The following is a 7308-nucleotide window of genomic DNA, read 5'->3' as shown; positions in this document are numbered from 1 at the left end:
AGTTATGCTTTTTGAATTAGCGAAGCTGGCAGCCTTATCAGTGCTGCATGATGGGAGCTTTGTATGTAGCCTTATGAGGAAAGGACTTATGGGAAGTACAAATACATTTCTAGTTAAGAGTATAATTATTTCTTTCACCTCTTTAGCATGACCTGAGAAGAATCAGCTTTTCTGAAGGTGGAGGGTCTCCATGTCAACTGATGGATAGGCCTACCTGGCTTTACTCTTAATGGAAGAAACAATAGTATGTGTATGTGACGTCTTGATCTTTGGAGCAGATCAAATGCCACATCTAGACCTAGGGTTAATGGAAGTCTTTTGATGAAGGGGAAGTATCATTCCTTAAAGCGCTTCACGCAAGCTTAATAACTCCAACTTCTCATGTGCCATGCTAAACTTTCTTTTTTAAATGTTGTTGTTATTGTTATTATTATTATTACTATTTAATCAATTTATTCAGATTACAACTCAACTGTTATCCCATCACTCTTACTGTCCTGTTCTTCCCCCCCTCCCACTCTCACCCTAGGTCTAAGACCTCCTCCCCCACTATATGGTCATAGGTGATCAAGTCTCATCTTGGTAGCCTGCTTAGTGGTTACTTTTCCAGTGTTACCAGGGAAGTGGAAGGTGGATTCCAAAGCTGATCAAGACGGAAGGGTCTATCCTCATTGTTCTCTAAGCCTGCTATTCCCCTTCTGCTATCAAATATAGCCATGTAGACAGAAAAGAAAGGTAACAGACTTAAGACACTTAGCATTTCTAGCCTTTGGAAAAGACAGAAGCAAGATCATTTCCAGATTCTGGCCAAGCTCATGAATCAAGGTCCCTGGTACCCAGGAGTGCCTTACCAGTTTCTGCCTTTTCTTCATAGGCCTTTACCATGCTTTCATCATAATTTAGTGAGTGAAAACTTGCTTATCTCAAGTTTATTTTAAATGCACACCATTTGTTTTCCTTAAGCAACTTTTTCCATCCCAAGTGGATTAGAGAATTTTCTCCCAGTGTCCTGTGTATTTACAGACTTGGCCTTTTCATTAGTCTGTAGGAGTTCTTTGCAGATTTTCCATGAAAGCAGTGCCAAGATTGAGACTCCTAGGCTTGTTCCTGAATTAAAACAATTTTATCATTTCCTTATAGTAAAATGTTTGACTTGGATGTATATATTTCTTTATAGATAAGTAGTCCCCAACATGCTTCATCTGCCTGTACACTGTGTGCCCTTGTGTCTTAGTTTACAATGCATTTTGAAACGTAGTCACTACAATTACTTTCAGTTTGATCATGCAGGTGAATGTTCTTTGGTTCATAGGTATATTTGTATGTGTTACATATAAATACATGTAAAATATTATGTACAGTTGTACACATGTGTGCTGATTTGGGCTAGAATAGCTCACCATAAGCTCATATGTTTATACAATTGTTCTCCAGTTGGTGAAACTGCTTGAGAAGCATTAGGAACTATGACGTTGGTAGAGAAGGTATGTCATTTGGAGAGGGTGTCAGCTTTGAGATTTCAAAGGCCAACACCATTTCCAGTTCAGCTTTTTGTCATAGAATCACATTCTGAAACTTTAAGCCCCTCACAACCCATTTTTTTCTTTATGTTGCCTTGGTCTTCATGTTTTAGAACAGCAATAATAAAGTAAGACAAGATGTATAGTTGTGTTCATATGTAGACAGTATATGTACAAGTGTGTGAATTCATGACCACATTATGTATATATGACTACATGTATAAATATATAATTTATAGGTTGTACATCTACAAGTATGTGCATGTGTAAGTATGTGAGTACACATCTGAGCACAAGTATAGATGTGTTCACATATAATTGTGCACATGTATAGGTATAGCTGCACACATGTAAAAGTTCATACATGTATAGGTATATACACACATGATGTATTGATTAAATGCTGATTGTCTGTAAAAATGTGCACATATACACATGTGTGGTGTCCTCACATAGAGCTGTGTGCCCCTGGAGGAATAAATAACTGTTCATAACTGTTCTCTTTGTCCATTTATCTGAATTAATCCCTCATTTTTCAGTTTTAGTTTTTTCTCAGTGACGCTTTCACATGGACTATGTATGAAAAATTAGTGCAAGATACTTTTTCTTTCTAACACTCATATTCTGTTTGAAAAGTAAAGTGATGTTATACTTACTGGATTTGTGATGCTGTCCTGTTTCCTGTTCTGCTATCAGGTGCTTCACTAAAATTAGAAGTTTAGGTAGCAATCTGTTGTTATTTAAATACTTAAGTTGTGCGTCTTTCTTTCTTTCTTTCTTCCTTTCTTTCTTTCTTTCTTTTTTTCTGATCATGCTGGGGCCCTGTAAAATGTTCTGACTTGTTTTTCTATTTTTGGAGTCAGGTTTCAATTGTAGCATAGGCTGGGATGGAGCTCACTAGGTTTTCTAGGTTGGCCTTGAGCTACCACACACTACCTCAGCTTTCCTGGCACTGGGACTATTGGTGTGAGCCACTATAATCAGAATAATCACAACCACAAAATATTTTTGCTGTTTTATTCAGTATTTTGCAATTAGATAACAATATACGTTAACACAACTATAGGCAAGTCTCAGATTTTGAGAACTTCTCCCTCTCTCTCTCTCTCTCTCTCTCTCTCTCTCTCTCTATATATATATATATATATATATATATATATATATATGTGTGTGTGTGTGTGTGTGTGTGTGTGTGTGTGTGTGTGTACTTGTTCATTTGCCTATTTGTTTTCCAGAAAGAGAGAGGAAGAAAGAAGTTAAGGAGTTGAATGGGCCAGAAAGTGCATCTGTGAGGATATGCAGTGCAGGGGCAGGGGGGGATCATAATTAGAATATATTGTTAGGATAATCTTTGTATAATGTGTAAATGTTGTCTCTGCATATTCAATTGTTGATTCTAAACTCACAGAGCTGAGAAGTGTCAAGACTTTGGTATCTTATATCTCATTACCTGCCTCATATTTTGTAAACTTCTCTTTCCTCAAATTTTGATTGGCTTAATAAGGATCTAGACAGGAGTGGAAAGACAGGGCTTCAGGGCTGAGAGAGGGTCTCTGGAGGAAGAATCAGACATGGTGGATTGGCCAATGTGTCATAGGAAGGAACAGGTACCAGGACTGAGTGAGAGAGAGGTCTCAGCATAGGTTCCTTACAGACCTCCTCAGTATGTGCCAGGACAGTCATCTTGAGCTTAACAGGTGCGATCCACCAGTTCTTTAACATCAATACAGTCTATTATTTCTGAAACTCCTCTTCTGGTTTTGAGTCATATTCCCTCACAGGTTACATTAATTCTTCAGTATTTTCACTGCTGCCTTTTAGAATTATGATGTCTCCAATGGCGAGTAATTTGAAAGGCTGCTATCTGCAGGCTATCCGTTAAGACTTTAAATTGGGCAGGCATAAATATTATGCTGGATTATCCAACAATTGGAAGCTTGGCTCATGCTCTTTTTGATTCCCTCTCTGCTTCAGTTACTTTCATTTTCTTCTCCTCATTTTCCTCTTTTCTTTATCAAGCTTTGACCATAATAGATATTACAACAGTAGATCTCTTCATTTTCTTTTCTTTTGGTGCTTCCAGAAAGGCAAGACATAAAAATGTGGATGGCTCATAACTTTATTTATACTGAAATGTCAGCACCTTTAAATATTTATGAGGTATAAGCTAAGGACAGGACATATGAAAGAGGAAACCAGAACCAAACCTGGGTAAGGACAAGAACGCCAACTACTCAAGGCTCATGAGTATGCCCAATTCCAGATTATAAGAATATTGTAACCCTATGAGCACCAGCATTCACTTAATGTCACTAAATTATGGCATTATCATACTTGTCATCGATGACTTTGGAATAGAGCTGTCTGAACCTTTGGACACATGATTTGGGGCTGTTTTATCATAATGAGAATGGGAACTGAAGACATTAGAGCCTCTTGCCTTACATAACTTACATGGCAGGTCATTTGTCATCTATTCTAGTAAATTAGTCAATTTCATTTTTTGAATTTTTAATAATTGAAACAAAAATATACCTAAAAGCAAAGCTTCTGGAAAAACCATTTGTTCTTCACTGTCTTGTATTGTTCTTTAAGCTGGCCTTGCTTTCCAGGGCTGGGTCTCTAAAGACATCCTTGTTGACAACAGTATTGTCCAAGGGGATATCCACAGAGTGCATTGTGAGCATGAGATGATTTTAGTTATAAACTTTCACAAAGGACTTTATCTTTGACCTCTTGCTGATTTCCTGCTTGCTCATGGCAGCTGCCACTTTCTGAGGATAGCAGTCAATTCCAGCCAACAGGATATGGTTGTAATAGTGGTCTGAGGTGCCATCATCAATATTCTTCACCTTAAAGGCTTTGTGTTTAGAGAAACATCTAGCCAGGACCAGCACTACTTTCCCGGGTTTCATGAACTTCCCCATTTCAACAGCAAGCATCAGGCATGCAGTAGAAAGGAAAGAAGTCAATTTCTTTCTTTCTTTCTTTCTTTCTTTCTTTCTTTCTTTCTGTTTTCATTTTCTAAGTAATTTATTCAGATTACATCCCATTGTTATACCCTCACTTGTATCTACCTGTTTCCCCCTCCCTCCCTCTTTCACCTACTCTCCTCCCCTAGACCTGTGACAGAATGGTGACCTCCTACCCCACCATATGATCACAGCCTATCAGGTCTCATCTTGATAGCCTGCTTCCCCTTCCTCTGAGTGTCACCAGGCCTCTCCACTAAGAAGACGTGGCCAAAAGGGAGTGCCAGAGTTCATGTCAGAGGCAGTCCCTGCTCTCTCTACAACCGTAGAGAATGAGCTGTCCATTGGCTAGATCTAAATAGGAGGAAATAGGAGGGCCAGCTTTACTGCATGCATCATCTTTAGTTAGTATAATAGTTTGTGCAGATCTGCCAGCCTTCATGGTCTTCTTGTGGGATTCTTAGACTCTCTGGGTTCTTCTATCTCCTTGTTCTTCCATTCCACTCTCACCTGGAGTCCAATAGCAAGCCCTAGCATCTGTCCTGATCCCCTGCTGAGGGAAGACCAAACCAAATAACCCAATTAAGAAATGAGGTTTAGAGCTAAACAGAGAATTCTCAACAGAGGAATAGTGAATGGCTGAGGAACATTTAAAGAAATGCCCAATATTCTTCATCATCACAGAAATGCGAATCAAAATGATCTTGAGATTCCATCTTACACCCATCAGCATGGCTAAGATCAAAAACTCAAGTGACATCACATACTAGCAAGGATGTGGAGAAAGCAGAGCACCCCTTCATTGCTGGTGGGAGTGAAAACTTGTACAACCACTTTGAAAATCAATCTAGCACTTTCTCAAAAAATTGGGAATAGTGCTACCTCAAGACTCAGCTATTCCCCACTTTTTGGCATATAGCCAAAATGTGCTCCACCATGCTAAAAGGACATTTGTTCAACTATGTTCATAGCAGCCTTACTCATAATAGCCAGAATCTGGAAACAACATGGATGTCCCTCAAAGAATGGATAAAGAAACTGTGCTACATTTACACCACGGAATACTACTCAGCTATTAAAACCAAGGAAATCTTGAAATTTGCAGGCAAGTGAGTGGAAATAATCATCCTGAGTGAGATGACGCACATCCAGAAAGACACACATGGTATATACTCACATATATTTAGATATTAGCCCAACATGGTCCTCTGGAGTCTTCACTCAGGAATCAATTTCTTCTTTCCTGTACCAGAACAGCAGATCCCCAGGGCTATTGCAGCGCCACAGCTCACAGGAGAGTTGTAACTCTCTGAAAGTGGAGAAACAATATTTGGACTCTGTTTAGGCATCCTAAATTTAAAAAACAAAACAAAACTTAGCTACAACTAAAACTCACAGCAACACGCAGTAAGAGTCTAAAGCTTTGTTGTTACCAGAGCCACACTAAGCTATATCTACAGTATAGATTACAGACCTTCAAAGAATCACCAGAGAGTCCATGAGAAGCGCAGCTTCCTCCATCCGCCGTCATTAATGAAGTGACAGCTGATGGACTATATAGACTATTCTCACATTGAGGTTCTTATGCACAGCAAACCACACCCTCAATAACCTGGGCATTGTCAGATTGCAATGGAACCAGACCTAGGGCTAGACCAGCTTCTTCTTCTGTCACAGCAGCACCCCACTACAGGCTCCAGGTTGTTGTTGTTTAAGCTCTAGTACATCCTGAAGTTCAGTTGCCATGGCAGCCAAAGAAAGGCTCACGTCACTGCTGGTGTTCTTGAGCTGACTAATGGGGACCATCAAATATATCACCATCATGGTTGGCATGAATAAGACCCAGAGCAGAGACTTCTAGCATCCTGGTTTTTAAAAAAGGAAAAACTTATGAATGCTTCACCAATTTTTATATCATCCTTGCACAGTTTCCAGGCTGCCTAAGGAAACACCTGAAAACTATTGTGACTCACTGATTTACGTTTTTCTTCCATGATCAGAAATTTACTGCTTATATTTTGTTAATCACACATATTCTTTCCAGACTATTTTCATCAAATTTCAATTGTTTTCTCCCATATATCCATATCTTTTATACTTTTCCTAAATGTTCCTGCTTATTTTTTATGCCTAACTAAATTTATTGATTAACCTTACGAGGCTCCCCCTTTAACCTTGGTGATAGAATCTTGTAGTACCAATATCATTTATTTATGCTTTAGAGGCTTTTTTCTGTAATGCTCATGATGTCATCCCTAAATTCATCTTATATCCAGGTATGAATTCATGACTGGATCCATCTAGTTTATATGCACATATGATGATATATATGAATATATAATTTGTAGACAGTATACATGTAAGTGTTTATAATACACACATAGGGAGAGAGAGAGCAAGGGAGAGAGAAGGGAGCTAGAAAACATACAATGGGAGGATTTCTCTGAGCTCTAACTGGCCTGGAAGTTACTATGTAGATCAGGCTGGCCTTCAGTTCACAGGGATCACCTGCCTCTTTTTCACATGTGTTGGCATTGATTTATATTTTTACATTTTAAAAGTAGTTTTTTAAAGTTATATTTTTAGATGGCACTCTGAATACTGGGTTTCCTTGTCCTATGTCCACATTGGAAGGAGACTCCTATTGGTTGCATTTCCCATTCCAAAAATCCACTTTTTGTATTTACATTTAATGTGAGACAAAAACCTATGATACTTTATCTATTTGGTAAGCCACCAATTTCCTCTATTGTTTCTGCTGTATCTCCCTTTGATCTCTTCTTTCTCCAGACAGCAGCAGTCTTTTACATTCTAAT

The 7308-nt window shown here is 38.7% G+C and overlaps 1 pseudogene; it reads right to left on the bottom strand.

Annotated features, from left to right (window-relative positions):
* Positions 1-4055: 4055 nt before the first annotated feature.
* On the bottom strand, positions 4056-4447 carry LOC127206666 (60S ribosomal protein L27-like; annotated as a pseudogene).
* Between the last annotated feature and the right edge of the window lie 2861 nt (positions 4448-7308).

Source organism: Acomys russatus, chromosome 2 (assembly GCF_903995435.1).
Source record: "Acomys russatus chromosome 2, mAcoRus1.1, whole genome shotgun sequence".
NCBI classification, from domain to species: domain Eukaryota; kingdom Metazoa; phylum Chordata; class Mammalia; order Rodentia; family Muridae; genus Acomys; species Acomys russatus.
Note: the sequence above shows the minus strand (reverse complement) of the source record. Positions and strands in the feature narration are given on the sequence as shown.